Genomic DNA, 15289 nt, shown 5'->3' with positions numbered 1-15289 from the left:
CGGGTAAAAGGATGCTGGCTCTCTTTAGTTGCAGGTTTCTGCCAGGTAGGAAGGCAAGCCCAGTGCCGGGTCTTCTGATTTTTCAGGAGAAGTCCGGAATCTGCCTTCTTATATAAAATGCTTGATTTTACATCAGATAGCTATTTCCACTGAGATACTTTAAGATGCACCATAAGAGACCCAATGAAAGCAGCTTCACCAATGAGGGTCTATTCATATTATAAATAACAAGAAATTGAGAGGTAGGTGGTCTCAGAGGCCCCCAGCTCTTTCCATCCTCTTGGTCTCCCACCTTCAGGATGTCGGTGATACTCCCCTCATGATCACAACGTGGCTGCTGTACCCCCAGGAATCACATCTTCGTTCAATCATGCTTAAATGCATGAGGAAAGGAATCCAGTCATGTGACGAGGTAAATGTACTCAGGAGTCTCTCTTTATAATGAAGAAAGCGTTTCCCAGCAGCCCTGAAGAATTCTCTTTGCCTACCTTGGCTAGAACCAGGTCACATGGCAACCCCCGGAAATAAGGGGAGCCTGGAACGGAGAGTGACCAGCGTTTTCAGCCCCTGGGGTGCTGGGAAACACGCTTTTTTCTTTTTTCTTTTTCCCACTAGAGTGCTTTTTGTTACTTATGACCAAAACTGTTCCAAAAGTACTTAAATCAAGTCACTACTCTCCCGAATTGGAGGGACCGTTTACAAGGACTTTGCAGACGTGTATAGATGACACCAGACTTCAGATTCCACTCCCTGCTTGCAAACCTGTGTTCTTCAAAGGTGAGCCTGTCCATCCTGCAAACTCTAGCTAGAAATTTCAGAGACTTCCTGGCGGGTAAAAATCTAAACTGGAATGTTCCCTAAGCCTCTAGTGGCCAGCGGTTCCAAACTCTGGTGATCACACCAAACAAAGCGCCCAGCGCAGCAGCTAAGACAAGGAAGGACCGATGGGGTGATTTGATCTTGCTCTCAGTCCCCAGTTCCAAACAAAACAAAAGCCCCCAGCTTCCTCAGTTTTTATTTTTTTAATGTTTATTTTTGAGACAGAGAGAGACAGAGTGTGAGCAGGAGAGCGGCAGAGAGAGAGGGAGACACAGACTCTGAAACAGGCTCCAGGCTCTGAGCTGTCAGCACAGAGCCCGACGCGGGGCTCGAACCTACAAACCGCGAGATTACGACCTGAGCTGAAGTCAGACGCTTAACTGACTGAGCACCCAGGTGCCTCCCCCCACCCCCACCCCCCAGCTTCCTCAGTTTTAAAGAGTGAATTGCTAATTTCGGTGTAAAAATTACCATGAATTTTAAAGATGTGGTGCTTCTCCGGGGAGTCTCTTTCCGTGTGTGTGTGTGTGTGTGTGTGTGTGTCTATGTCTGTGTGTGTGTGTCTGTGTGTCTGTGTGTATTTTTGCCTTCAGAGCGTCGATGGGCAGGGGCTGGCTCTTCTCATCATGCCTCTTTCTTGGGGACATGGTGACCCTGCTTTTGTCAAGAGGAACTATTAACATATTTGAAAATGACCTTGACACCTGGGACTATAACCATCCTCGTGCAGAGGAATCCATCTTAATTAGGGTTACAGTTCAGTGTGGTTTGCACCCACTTCTGCTATCTGGGGAGTATTTAGTACTGGAATTCCAGAGGAAATTCTTTTGTGAGGGGAGCCAAAGAGAAGAGATAACCTTATACTGGTGTTTTCCAAAGGGACTTTTCACAGAGCTTGTCTGGCTTTGTGAAAATACAATATGATATGATAACACAATATAGTACAGTATAATATAGTATAGTACAAGACAGAGTACAGCGCAATGTGATATACAGTACACAGTATAGTACCACTACTATGTATTATACTATACATATAGTATATGTACAGTATAGTGTAATACAGTGCCAAAGCAGTACAATATAGTAAAGTGTAACACAATACGGTAGAATACAGTAGCATAGAGTGCAATGTAATATACCATGTACAGTATAGTGTGGTGCAATGTGCTATATAGAATAATACAGTACAGTATGATGCAATATGTTAAAGTATAATATAATACAGTATACTATAGCACAGTACAATGTAGGTGGTTGGCATATTCTAAACTCCCCTCTTAAAGATCCAAAATGTACAATAGCGTATTAAAGGCTCTGACAAGTCCTGCACTAAAGGAACTGACCGTTTTCGTTCTCAAAGACACCTTTAATTTCCAGTTCCTCTGGCAATACTGCCATGACCACGTGCTAGTGGATGTCTGCAGCTAATCAGGAATAACAGTGCTCCCAGGGACAATGTGAGTGATCCCATCATACGGTGAGTGCTGGGGGGTGGGTGAGCCCCGGCGATGGCCCTGCTACCCTGGTGTAGCGTCTGATCTCGATCTGCCCTAGGAAGTTCCCCAGACTGATAAGAGACCACAGTCGTGGATGGTCTTGGGCACGTTGCACACCGTGATGTCCACATTTTTGGCTTAGTCATCAACAGATACTCACTCCTCCGGGTGCTGCAGAGAGAGTAGGAGACACTCAGAATGGGGCCAGGCAGCCCTTGAGCAAATGGCTTCCTCCCCATGAGGTTCGTCGTCTGCATCTGCCAAGTGGGAACAACAACAGGCCTTGTAGGACCTTGTAGGACAGCTTGGTAACCAAGAAGGTAAGATGCGGGGCCGTGGTGGTGTAGTTACTGCAGAAGTCCTGGGGTGTCTGGGTGAGTGCGCTGGGGTCACAGAACCCTCCGGAGACTATGGGATCATTTGAACGTAAATAAGGAGAGTTCTCCGGGAACGCAGTGATGATAATCTGCTACTAAAGCCCTGACTTATGATCCCTCCACTGATTACTGCCACCAGCAGACAGTGGTACAGTTTATCCTCTGTGGGGAGCCCAGGTCCTCACTCTAAGAAGTAGGAATTAATAGTATAGTAAATTTCACTGTTGGCTTTTATAAGAATTAATATCTCCGAGAGATGCTTGCAATAAGCCAGATGTTGCTGCAGTGGGAGAGCAGGGCGTGACCGTGGCAAAGGCAGCAGCGGGGGGCGGGGNGGCTCGGGGGGCCCCCAGGGAAGGGACAAGAAGGCCTCCTGCTACCCAAGGAAGAGGAAACAGCAGAACTGACAGAAATGGAATTATTGGGGAAAAAGTGTTGACTCAGAAAAAGTCACAGAAAGGCTCAGAGGCTCAGGAGCTTAAGGGTTTAGACTGTGAACCAGATTCTGGAAACACAATAGTGCTTGTACCTGTGTGCCAGGTACTGGTGCAAAGGATAACCTGGAGCTATAGAGGGTGATGTGTTTGCAGAGAGGGCAGCGCTGGCTTCCGTGAAAGGGAGTTCTGTGAGATGGCCAGCCCAGGCTTATTTGAAAATGAGAGTCAGACCCCCCTTACGGTGCATTCGAACACCCCTGCCACACACACACACACACATACACACACACACACACACACTCATACTGGAGATTGCCTGCAGGTGCAACATTTTCATATGCCACGGCCTGAAGGAGACTTTATAGAACATTCTGGTCTTTGGCTGGTCATCCTGGCCTGACTTGTGACCCTACATCTGTCCCCTGGACCCAAGAAGGACTTGAATTCCTGGCTCACTGCTGACAGTCAGAGGGGAAACTTAAGCCAAAGCAAGGGCTGCCTTATGAGGCTGACTTGATGAACAGGTCCCGTCATGATGCTGTATTGAGTTCCACGCACGTGGCGGGTAAGAGTTAGCTCTGGGCTGTGCTTGGGGTCAGGTCTAGCTTGAGCACCTCCTTGAACAGGTCACAGACCCCTTTGAAGACTCTGTGTCCTCATGTGTAAGATGAGGCTTTTGTGAAGGAAGAGGGTACAGAGAGTGCTTACTCAGCCCAGGGCTTGGTGCATAGTAGGCACTCAATAAATGTAAGCCACTGTTGTTCAATGTCATCCGGCACTGTGTCGCGGAGGACACGATATTCCACAGGAACGGATTTTCCTGGAAAATTGCATCAGATGCCTTTCTCCCATGGTGACCATTTTGTTTAAAATCTTTGATAGATGAGGGGCGCCTGTGTGGCTCATTTGGTTAAGCAAGCGTCTGACTCTTGATTTCAGCTCAGGTCATGATCTCATGGTTCATGGGATGGAGCCTTGCGTTGGGCTCTGTACTGACCATGCGGAGCCTGCTTGGGATTCTCTGCTAGAATCTGCTTGGAAACTGCTGCCACCCAGTTCTCCCAGTCCCAGGTAGAACAGCTTTGTGGGAGAGGCACTGTCCCCACTCCCCGGGTGCTGGTGAGGAATGGGAGGCACAGAGAGGTTTGGACACTTGAGCAGTATCACACAGCAAGCGAGGACTGGAACCCAGCAGACTGCCCCCGAGCCTGCACATTTCATCACCATACCCACTCGGGCCTGCAGCAGATCTGCTTGACCTTCTTCCCGGCTGGCTGGTCAATGCTAAGCCTTTCCAGGGTCCTGGTCAGCTGTAGGCACTCAGGGGAGCACAGAAAGCTAAAGTTGTCATCGTCCATTAGAATGTTTAGCTTTTAAAATATTGCCGAGCCCCACCTCTCCTGGGCCGTCTCCTCCTCTCCGACTTCCTTCGTGCCGGTGGCGGGTCTGGGACTTCGCTCTCAGGGTCCTGGAGGTTCGGGAGGCAGCAGAGTAAACACGTCTGCCCAGCCGCGGTGTGTCATGGAACAGCTTTATTACAGATCCATCCACCCCGTACTACATGCCCCGAGGGACACAGCCTCTGACTCCTCTGTGTCCCCAGCTCCAGAAGGCACCTGGCACACAGGAGAGGCTCAGGTAGGGTCTGCTGAGTGAATGAAACCGTGTTGAAACAGAATAGAGCTCCCTTCCTCCGGTGCATCTCCCTCTCCACGTGTTGCAGCCCATTAGAGCCTCGTCAGTAGACTTCAGTTCCAGAAGCAGAAGAACATGTTCTTCCAGGGTCAGGGGTCTGTAGGGGAAAAGGGAGTTGGGAAATCACCAGGGGATGGAGATCTGGGCAGAAGTGGGGGCTGGGAGGAAAATCAGCCCAAGCTGTGGACCGAAGCTGGGACGTGGGGGCCAGGAGAGAGCTTTCCAGGCTGCGGCTGACTGGCCCTGGCCCAGGGGCTCCCAGCCCCACCCCGCCTTGGAGCACAACTGGGCATGCGCGGCTCACCCGTTGGTGGCCCGGGGCTCAAGACCCTGCTGGAGGGAGAAACAATTCCTATGCAGCCGTCCTAGTCATCCCCCCCGGGAAGAGGCTGAAACCCTGTCCCGGGGGACCGACGGACCCCTCATTCTGGGCTCCCCTCCACCATGTCCAGCCTCAGCTTACTTGCAGCCTCGGTCCAGATTTCCTGGGTCCTAACCATACGCTCAGGCCCGGGTGCTGTGCTGCAGCCCCACGCGCAGGGCTCCTCTCTGACGCTCCCTGTCCTGAAGAGCCAGTGACCCCCACGGGCAGCCTGTGTGTTCTCAGCAGGGAGGCTGGGCACCTGCTATGGGGAAAGGATTCAGTGTATCTGGACCAGCGAGTCACTGGGGGTTCAAAGCCTGCCCAGCCCACGGGCTTCAGGTGAAGACAGAGCCTGAGACCGATCTGAGATCAACTGTGGATTGTGGCATCACAGGGGTGTACGGGGACAGGGGCCCCTGTTCCCTTTCTCCCGGTCCTCAGGTTGCCTGGGCACAGGGTTGTGGGTGAGCGTGGATGGTTTCTTATTCATCTGATAGGCGATTGCTAGGCGTTACCCCGGAGCTCCTGAATTACACTGTGCGTGAGCACTTACCTGCGAGCAGCCCTCAGGAACCCCTGGCTAAAGCCTCTGCTTCCATCGCCTTTCTCTTCATGGACAGAATGGAGAAGAGGCTAGTGCAGCCGTTCCTGGGGTGCCCTCCACCCACGGAGGGAGGGGTCTCAGAAATGATGATGTCTGGGGCGCCGCCTGGGTGGCTCAGTCAGCTAAGCGTCCGACTTCGGCTCAAGTCATGATCGCACGGTTATGTGAGTTCAAGCCCCACGTCAGGCTCTGTGCTGACAGCTCAGAGCTGGAGCCTGCTTCAGATTCTGTGTCTCCCTCTCTCTCTCTGCCCCTCCCCTGCTCATGCTCTGGCTCTTTCCCCTTCAGAAATAAATAAACATTTAAAAAAAAAATGATGATGTTTGATTTGGGGCTGCTATTTTGCAGTCAGTGCTGTGTGCTTGTACCGTGTGACCATTGTCGGCTCATCTGCCCGAGCCAAACTCCCAGACATCGCCCCTACAGGTGTGTTCCTGGGATTCCCTTCATCAGATCCGTCAGCCGCTCCTCTCGGATCTACTTTCAAAATACACCCCACATCCACTCCTCCCCGCCCCCCGTGCTTTGTTGCCTTACTTCAAGCCGCCACCTTCTCTCTCCTAAACCACTGTGATGTCCCTAGTCCTGTTTCCCCTCCGTCCCCAATCCATGTTCCACTCAGAGGCCACACGTGCACCTGTGTGTGTGTGTGCACACGCACGCACTCGTGTATGCACGTGTGTTCCTTTTTATTGCGGTATTATTTACGTAGAACAAACTTCACCCTTTTCACACGTCTAGCTTTTTGAATTTTGGTCACTGTAAGCCATTATATAACCACCATAATCAAGATATGAAAGTTTCCTCATTCTAGAAGTTTCTTCTTGTGCCTCTGCGCCCTATGCCCTGCTCCTGTCCCTCATGCCCGGTGACTTCAGATCCGCTTTCTGTGAAGCTTTTACCTTTTATAGCATGTCATGCAAATACACAGTGTGTTGTCTTTGGGTTCTGACTTCTAGTTTTGAGATTCACCCACCTCACTGCCCATCTCCTCTCCCCTTGGTTTCCGACGCTTCTTCCTCCGTGTTCAGTAACTAGCTGAGCAGTTTCTGGCCTCCGCACCGGCTGCTGCCCCTCAGCAACTCCCAGCCAGGCTCTCGCTTCAGGGCTCCGCTCAGATGCACCCTTCTCAGAGCTCCGTCTCCGAGCCGTCCCCACCTCCCTGCCACGCACACACACACACACACACACACACACACACACACTTATTTTTCTCTCATATTATTTAGTTCCTGCCTGTCACCACTGTGTTACTCATATATTCTTATACGTTGAATTGTGTCCCTCAAAATGTGTATTTTGAAGTCCTAACCCCAGGACCTTAGAATGTGACCTTATTTGGAGACAGGGTCTTTACAGAGGGAATTGGGTTAAAATGAGGTCAGTAGGGTGGGCCCCATTCCAGTCTGACTGGTGTCCTTGTAAGAGGGCCAGGTTTGGCGACAGACAACACAGAGGGGAGACCATGTGGAGACAGCCATCTGCAGGCTGAGGAGAGAGGACTGGGACACGTCCTTCCCTCGCAGCCCCAGGAAGGAACCCACCCCGCTGACGCCTTGACCTCAGACTTCCAGCTGCAGAACACATTTCTGTTGTTTTGAGCGCCACGCTGTACTCTGTCAGCCCAGCCCTGGCCGACTACTACCTTCTCCCGCCTTCTGCCCTCACCAGAGTGCGGCTCACTCTCCCGGGAGCAGTGATCCCTTTCATCTCCTCCATACTGTCCCCAAGGCCTGGCTCAGAGCCTGGCACAGAGGGGGTCCCTCACGTATTGCTGAATTCATGCGTGGGCACATCTTCTTGTTCTCTTCACCATCCTTTCTGTGAGGTTGGCCGCTTCGGGGGGAGGTTACCTACTCATGGTGACACAGCAAAAAGCAAGAGAATGCAGGATTCCTGGTCCTGTGTCATTTCACGTACCCCGTAGTTCCCTGGGGGCCTCCCTGAACTAAATAAAATCTGCCACCCTTCCTTCTTACCGGCTCTGGAATGTTCTTCTCTGGAAGTGCTTCAGAAAGTTCAAAGCCACCTCTTTGGGATGTTGAGACAGAAGCCAAAACAAAACAAAACAAAACAACAACAACAAAAAAACCCAACTATCTACCAAGCCCAGACACCTAGGAGGAGATTATTTACTTTAGACAAAGCAAATGCACCAGCTTGACAAAAGCCTTCTTTTCTTAACTAAGTACTGACCATCACGCTAATTTAAATTTATATGCACACATCCCAGTCCATCTTCATATCATTGATTGCAATTTGATTGACAGGGATCTTTCAAGAAGCCATTGGATGCTCAGAGCTGCAGACCTGTTGATTACAACATATCCTTGCAAACCAAGAGGCAAGGGGCCAGAAAGGTCAGGAAAACTTTAAGCCAGCACCTGAAGTGCTACGAGCAGGCGAGTCCAAAACACCGAGTGCACGCGGACAAGCATCTGGGCAATAAGGACAAGCAGCGGATAGTAAAGATATTCCTTCTTCAAGGCGCTGAGCCCTGGTTAGCAGGAAGCCAGCCCATTAAATGAAATCATTTTTCCCGAGCTGCCTCAATGATTTAGCTACTGCTCTCAGGCAAAATGAGTGAACTTCGGAGAATGACAGACAGGACATCCTGATTTGCAAACCAGCGCTGGGGTGTTCTCTCTGTCTTCTCTTTAACAGTTTCTTTTCTGTCTCTGTGTCCTTCCAAAGTGTCTTCTTGGGGTCTGTGTGCATCGCCGTGTGTCTCTGACTTCTACACTCTTGTCGTCTATCTCTCCTCTTCTGCCAGCATGTCTCTGCCTCTTGATGTGTCTCTCTCTACTCACGTTATCCGCCCACAGGGGCCGAGTGTGGCAGGTTCCTCAGCCTCCCCACACTGAAAGCTGCGCTCCTGTGCAGAACCAGTGAGCACTGTGGGCAAGAAAATTGCCCGTATGTGTGCACATGCCTTCATTCTCCTGTGCTGGAGAGAGGGACCACTCAAACTTTGTCATTTCAGTAAGAAAGGCCTTTGAAATCTGTACAATGACCTTCACACTTGTGTCTCTTTTTTTTTTTTTTCTGACAGCCAGCATATGGGTAAGTAGTGCTGGATGCTTGTTGGCTGGTCCCTGAAGGGTAGGGTGATTTATTAAGAGATTTGTTTGGGTTCTGTCTTTGCTGAAGAAATGGAAGAATGAGAGCCTTTGCAGGCCTGTTCTCTAGGTTCCTCTCTCCCCCAGGTCTGCTGGGGGGACCTGCTTTTCTCAGTAGCCTGAAGTCACGGTGGGGATGGTGTTGCAGGGTTGGGGGTTGGGGGCCGGGCAGAGAGGCAGCACGGGCCTTTTGGAGGGGTCAAAGGAGCACAAATCTGCATGTCAGGCTCTGGCTTGGGTACTGAGGAGACATCCGTGCACAAAACAAACATTCCTGAGCTCATGGCGCTCATAGTGGGGAGGTGACTGTGAGCCAGGATGGCTCAGTGACGGGAAGAGGACCTTCCGGGTAACATGGGAGGGAAGTGGAGGTTAGCAGGGTGGCCTGCCCAACAGCGGAGGGACACCAATGCCTTGGAGTCCCTCACTTCAACAAAGATTGGTGGATACCAGAGTGGCAAGAAATCAGCAGCATTTCCACATCTGAGTAGCAACGTGGGTCTGAGCTGTGAGTGGGTTGGCAGATACTGGTTCAACCATGGGACCCCCTCACATGTTCTCTATGTGAGACCCCGGAGCCTTTCCATAGTGCTGGGTAGGGACAGATCCCCAGTTCACTGAGCCAGGCCAGTAGGATTGGGGTGGGCGCTCAGAGTCACAATTATTTAGATTTAAAGAAAATAAAGTAGCTTGGCATGGCTTGCCCACTTTAGTTTGTAATTTTCCAAGGCTTAGCCAGACTGTGATGGAAGGTATGTGCTCAGTGGCATTGAACAGGTAGGTAATTTTTACTCCCCATATATTTGTTAGCTCAGTGCTGGAAAAGTATAGCTGAGTAGGTGTGTAAGAGTGACAGCTCTAGAGTTACTGAGATCTTAGCTCAAACATAGACTCGGACCCACAGATTTATATCCCAGATCACCCATGTGGCCTTGGGCGAGTTCCCTGGATTCTCTTTCCCTCAGTTTGTTCATCAGTAAAATGGTAGGAATGACAGTATTTACCATAGAAGGTTACTCTGAGAATTAAGTAAACAAGGCATGTAAAGTATGTAGAAAATGTGCTTGGCAGCTGGCAAGTACCTGAGACGCAGTAGCTCTTATTTTTCTATTTCTTACTGACTAATCTTGGAGAGAGGAACTAAGTAGTGATCACCAGCCACGAAGCTTTGAACTTCATGATTTCTGAAGTTCTGTCCTCTGCATCCCACGGACATAGGGCTTAGCCTCTTTTCCACCTTTAATTAACAGTGGGTAAAAGCCATGATTACAAACTGGACTAATGATGCAGTGGCTTAACTCTTAAAGAGAACAATCTGGGGTTCACAGAAGACCAACTGACGATCTGAGTCACGTCAGGGAGAAGATAGGGCAGGGCTGGGTTGTGTGCCACTGCAGCATGCTCATCACAGTTCAAAAACACATCTTTCCTCCTGGAACGCTGAGCTGTCCCACAGGTAATGAAAATCACCCCAAAGAGTAAGTGAAGAAGAAATGAAAAAAGATGAATTAAAGAAAAGACACTGAAGCAAAGAAGTTGGTGCATAAACTCACAGAAGAAAATTTGCTAGAGGGCGGCTGGTGTCTTTAACGTAGGCTCTCATTTGCGTAAACTCTGGGTCCCTGTTGGCCTGGGCATATTCAAGGGCCCTTTGGCTACCTTACATTTTGATTCCTTGGAAAGGAAGGGCGACAATGACTTCAAATAGGCCTAGAGTGTGAGACAGAGCTATACAAAATAGTGAGAGGGCAGGGTGGTAGCTGTCCTGAATATGCAAATAATTTTGACTGATGGGAATTTGCAGAGCTGACTTTCAACCTCTACAATCCCTCTGAGATGGATTCCTCAAGCAGTAGTAGGTAGTGGATCCAAGATGGCGGTGTGAGCCCAGACAAGCCAATCGACACTTGCCCTGTTTGACTCTCAAGGAGATGATCAGGCTTGTAGGGGACGGGGAATATCTTTCCCTTCCATTCTTCCAGGTTCTCAGCTCAAGTCTGAAACAAAACACAGAATAAGAAGGGAATAAAAAGTTTATTAACATGTGTATTAAACATGTAGCAGTTGGGAGTATCCAGAGAGGAGCAGCTCAAAGAGGTGGCTTCGGATTCAGGTCTCTGTAGCACCTTCGACAAACAGTAAATTTGTAGAGAAGTGACAGGACAAAGGAAAGCAATTTTAGGTTTCCAAGGGCAGCAAACTTCGGGAAGGTCAATATATTGAAAACTACTGTTCGATAAAGCCTAGCTAATAAAGTTTTTAATGTAGATTCCTCTGGTTGGTACTGTCTCCACATTGATAAGGGTCTAAAGTTTCTCCTTTTCTGACAGAGAAAGGGGTGGGAGACACTTTGTAAACGTGTGTCCTGCTTTTAGGCAAATGGGGGAGGGCAGAGAGGGTTTTTTGTTGCTTTGTTTTGTTTGTTTGTTTTGTATCTGCTTTGTTAAAAAGAAAGCTACAAGCCCAAGGTGTTGTCACTCGCCTCCAGGACATCAAACCAAGACTTAATTGCAGTTTCAACCTCTGCAGTAGAATTTTAAGCCAATCAGTCTGGAATTTTCTGGTCAGCACCAATGAGGTAATCTGTCACTTGGGTGTTGTCCACCTCCCAAGGGAAGATGAGGTAATCCACTTTATAAGACCCCCCCTACCCTCACCCCTAAGGGAAGGTGACCTTGCCTGAAACAATCCTTTCATGTCTTTGGCTATTAACTCCTTGCCCTATTCTTCTTCCTATAAAAGCCTTCCATGTTGTACAACTCCACAGTGCTCCCCCCTACTTGCTACATGGGATGCTACCCGATTCATGAATCAATGAATGAAACCAATTAGATCTTCACATTTGCTTGGTTAAATTTTGTTTCTTAATAGTCTTCAGCCCAAAATAGTTTTTATGTCAAAGTGTCATGTTTTGAGGTGACATTTTGATTTCCTTCAGGCTCATGTGTGACAATGAGTGAAAGCATAGGAATATGATCAGAGAAGACTGGATGTTCTTTTGTGGCATTTGTTTGTTTGTTTGTTTAGAGAAAGAGAGAGAGAGAGCACACATACACGAGCAGAGGAGAGGGGCAGAGGGAAAGAGAGAGAGAGAGAGAGAGAATCCCAAGCAGACTCCACACTGTACTCAACACCTGACCTGGGGCCTGATCCTATGACCTTGGGATCATGACCTGAGCCCAAATCAAGAGTCAGACATTCAACTGACTGAGCCACCTGGGAGACTCCGCCCTCCCCGCCCCTACCTTTTTTTTGCACGTTCTCTCTCTTACTCACTCATGCCCTGATATCTGTAGTCCAGCATTTTCAGAATGAATGCCTGGATCAGGAGTGGAGTGGGTAGTCAGGAAAAAGAGTATGGAGGTTAAAATGACACCCAAGGCTATGCCATTGCCAAGACTGGTCTCTTTCATCTGACTCTGATGGGCTGTCTGGGAGTCACAGGACCTTTTTGCTGTATAAACATCACTGAATTCTTCCAGCAGTTGAAACAGCCGTATGGTGGGGACTTGCCTGAAGGGAACTTTTGCTCAGAGAGGGAATTACTGTGAGTCAGTTTGAGTGACTTAGCAGATTCTAGAGAGAAGACATTGCCTCTTGGCCTCTTAAATGAATCCACCAGCCAGAAGGCTCTTGTCTGCGCTCTCTGACTTTCAGAACAATCTCTCTCAGTTCTCCAGTGTTAAGGGCAATAGAATACTTGGGAGAGACATCAACATAATCAGCAAACTTAGAAATGATGATCCCTGGCACTTCTTAAAAAACAAAAAACAAAACAAAACAAAACCCAAAATAACAGAGAAGCATCTACAACTTTATAAATTCACATTGGAAAATTACTTCATTAAATAATAAGCTGAAACCGTGGTTTCACTAGTGAGTAAAGAAAACATGAAAAGTTAATAAGGTGCCAAGAATAAAGGCACTCACTATTTATTTTAAACATGATCAGCCCTCAAAACGTCTGACTGCTGATGAGGCCAAATTCATTTCCGCCCTGGAAAATCTCACGCTTTTATCCTCAGGCAAGATCAGGTTGGGAGCTGCAGTCCTTCGACAATGACAATGATCAAAATGATGGCTGGAAGTAGCAGAAAGCTGACTGGTTACAGCATCCCCAGAAAGTGTAGGTTCATTTGGGATGCTGGCCACCATGTAGCGTTATACATAACAGTCCCTTGCCGTCCATAAACTCTGCCCCAGCCCGTTCTGCCAATGTTGTGACTTTGATGTGCTTCTCCACTTTTGTTTCTGTCCTGAACGCTTTCTTCCTGATAGCATTTAACTTTGGGGGGCGGGGAGGGGGTACTATCCACTCTTCCCTCTGTCCAGGCAGTAACTGGAACTTTGTGTTACTCAACTTTCTCCATCATCTGCACGCTGTTTTTCTGTCTTGGGTGACGCGGGCCGACTGCAGAACACCGCGACCTGCTGGTTTGAATTCCATCGCCTGCCTTCATCGGCCTGACTCTGTACATGCAGCTGGGCGGCAACTGCCATCTCCGTCTGATGGCTCCGAGCCACGATTTCACCCTGTTACTGATGCCCATTATGTCATTTTGGAAAATGCAAGGATCCGGCTGTCCAATTTCTCCAAATATGTGAGTATAAATAGATAAATACACATTTAAAATCCACTCTTAACTTTGGCGTGATTGGAGGAGAAAATGCCATCTTTGTGGGTTGTTTCCCAAAGAAACAAGAAGAAAGCCAGATAACACGCCGTCAATATCACAAGCGATCACAAAACACAAACACCGTTTGTAAATTGTTTTTACAATTAACAATGATAGTTTCACAAGGGCTGTAACAGACCCCTTCCTTATTTTTTTTTAAATATGTCACGTGACTTTAAATATTTTTATTTATTTCTAGGAGAGAGAGAGAGAGACAGCGTGAGCAGGGGAGGGTCAGCGAGAGAGGGAGTCACAGACTGAAACAGGCTCCAGGCTCTGAGCTGGCAGTCAGCACAGAGCCCGACGCGGGGTTCGAACCCAGGAACCGCGAGATCATGACCTAAGTGAAAGTCGGAGGCTTAACCGACTAAGCTACCCAGGCGCCCCTAACAGACCCCTTCCTTTTGTGGATGGCATATCCCCCTTCAAGCAGATGGGGGTAGGGGTTTCCAGAATCTCAGTTGGTGCTTATGAAAAGAGAAGCAGCAAGGGAGTCACTGAGTTTGGTGCGCACTGAGGCTGTGTCCTCACATTGTGTTGTGACGGCCCCTCAAAACAATGTGATGCTTAAAATATAGCTTTGGGTTACTTATAGGAGAAGAATTAATAATGGAATGGCTATTTTTACCAAATAATACAGACAAAACCTTGACTCCCTATCTGGACCACATGAGACACTTAATTCATGTCCGAAGAACAAGACCCCAACAGATTCAAGGCTTTGATCCTAAAAGTATAGTCTTACCTTTAAACAAAATGGAAATAGAGAATGCCTTCCAAAACAATATAAACTGGCAAATTGCTTTAAATGGTTTTACAGGATCAACATCTTCACATTATCCCTCTTTACCTCTTACCTCTTTTCTTAACCAGACGGCCTTTATCTTGCCAAAGATTACCTCTAATGTTCCTCTGCCTGATGCTCCTACCTATTTCTCTGGTGAGTCAATAAAAGGTAAGGGATGCTATCATGGACCTGCATCAAAATTATATCTACAGAAGGATTATCAGCACAAAAATATGAATTAATGGCTGTTATAACTCAGGATATTTCTTCAGCTTTTAACTTACTCTCTGATTCGTTATACACCATCTTTATTTTAAATCATATCGAAACTGCTACCATTTCCACCTCTGACAATTCTTTACAAATCTTGTTTCAAAAACTACAACAGCTTGTTTGTTCTCGGTCCTTCCCCTTCTTCGCCACCCATATTCATAGTCATTCAGGACTTCCAGGACCATTGTCTGAAGGCAGTGCAATTGCTGACTTGCTCATTTTTTCTACATTTCAAGAGGCTTCTGGTTTCCATTCCTTACCTATGTCAATAAAAAAAGATTGTGACATCGCTTTCCTATCACCAAAGAACAAACTAACAAAATTTTACAATCATGTCCATCACGTGCCACAGTCAACACCCCTCCTCAGCCTGCTGGGGTGAATCCAAGGGGGTTAGCACCCAGGGAGTTATGGCAAATGGATGTCACTCACGTCCCTTCCTTCGCACGACAATCATTTGTTCATGTTACGATTGATGCCTATTCCAGATTCATTTGGGCCACAGTTCAAACAGGCAAAATGGCTACATGTGTTATCACACATCTCCATGCTGCAATGGCAATAATGGGAATGCCGTTAGCCATCCAAACAGATAATGCTCCAGCTTACACGTCTACAAAATTACAGTCCTTTTTACAA

This window comes from Crocuta crocuta, unplaced genomic scaffold, assembly GCF_008692635.1.
Source record: "Crocuta crocuta isolate KB4526 unplaced genomic scaffold, BGI_CrCroc_1.0 scaffold138, whole genome shotgun sequence".
NCBI lineage: Eukaryota > Metazoa > Chordata > Mammalia > Carnivora > Hyaenidae > Crocuta > Crocuta crocuta.
The sequence above is the reverse complement of the archived record's forward strand: the minus strand, read 5'-3'. Positions refer to the sequence as shown.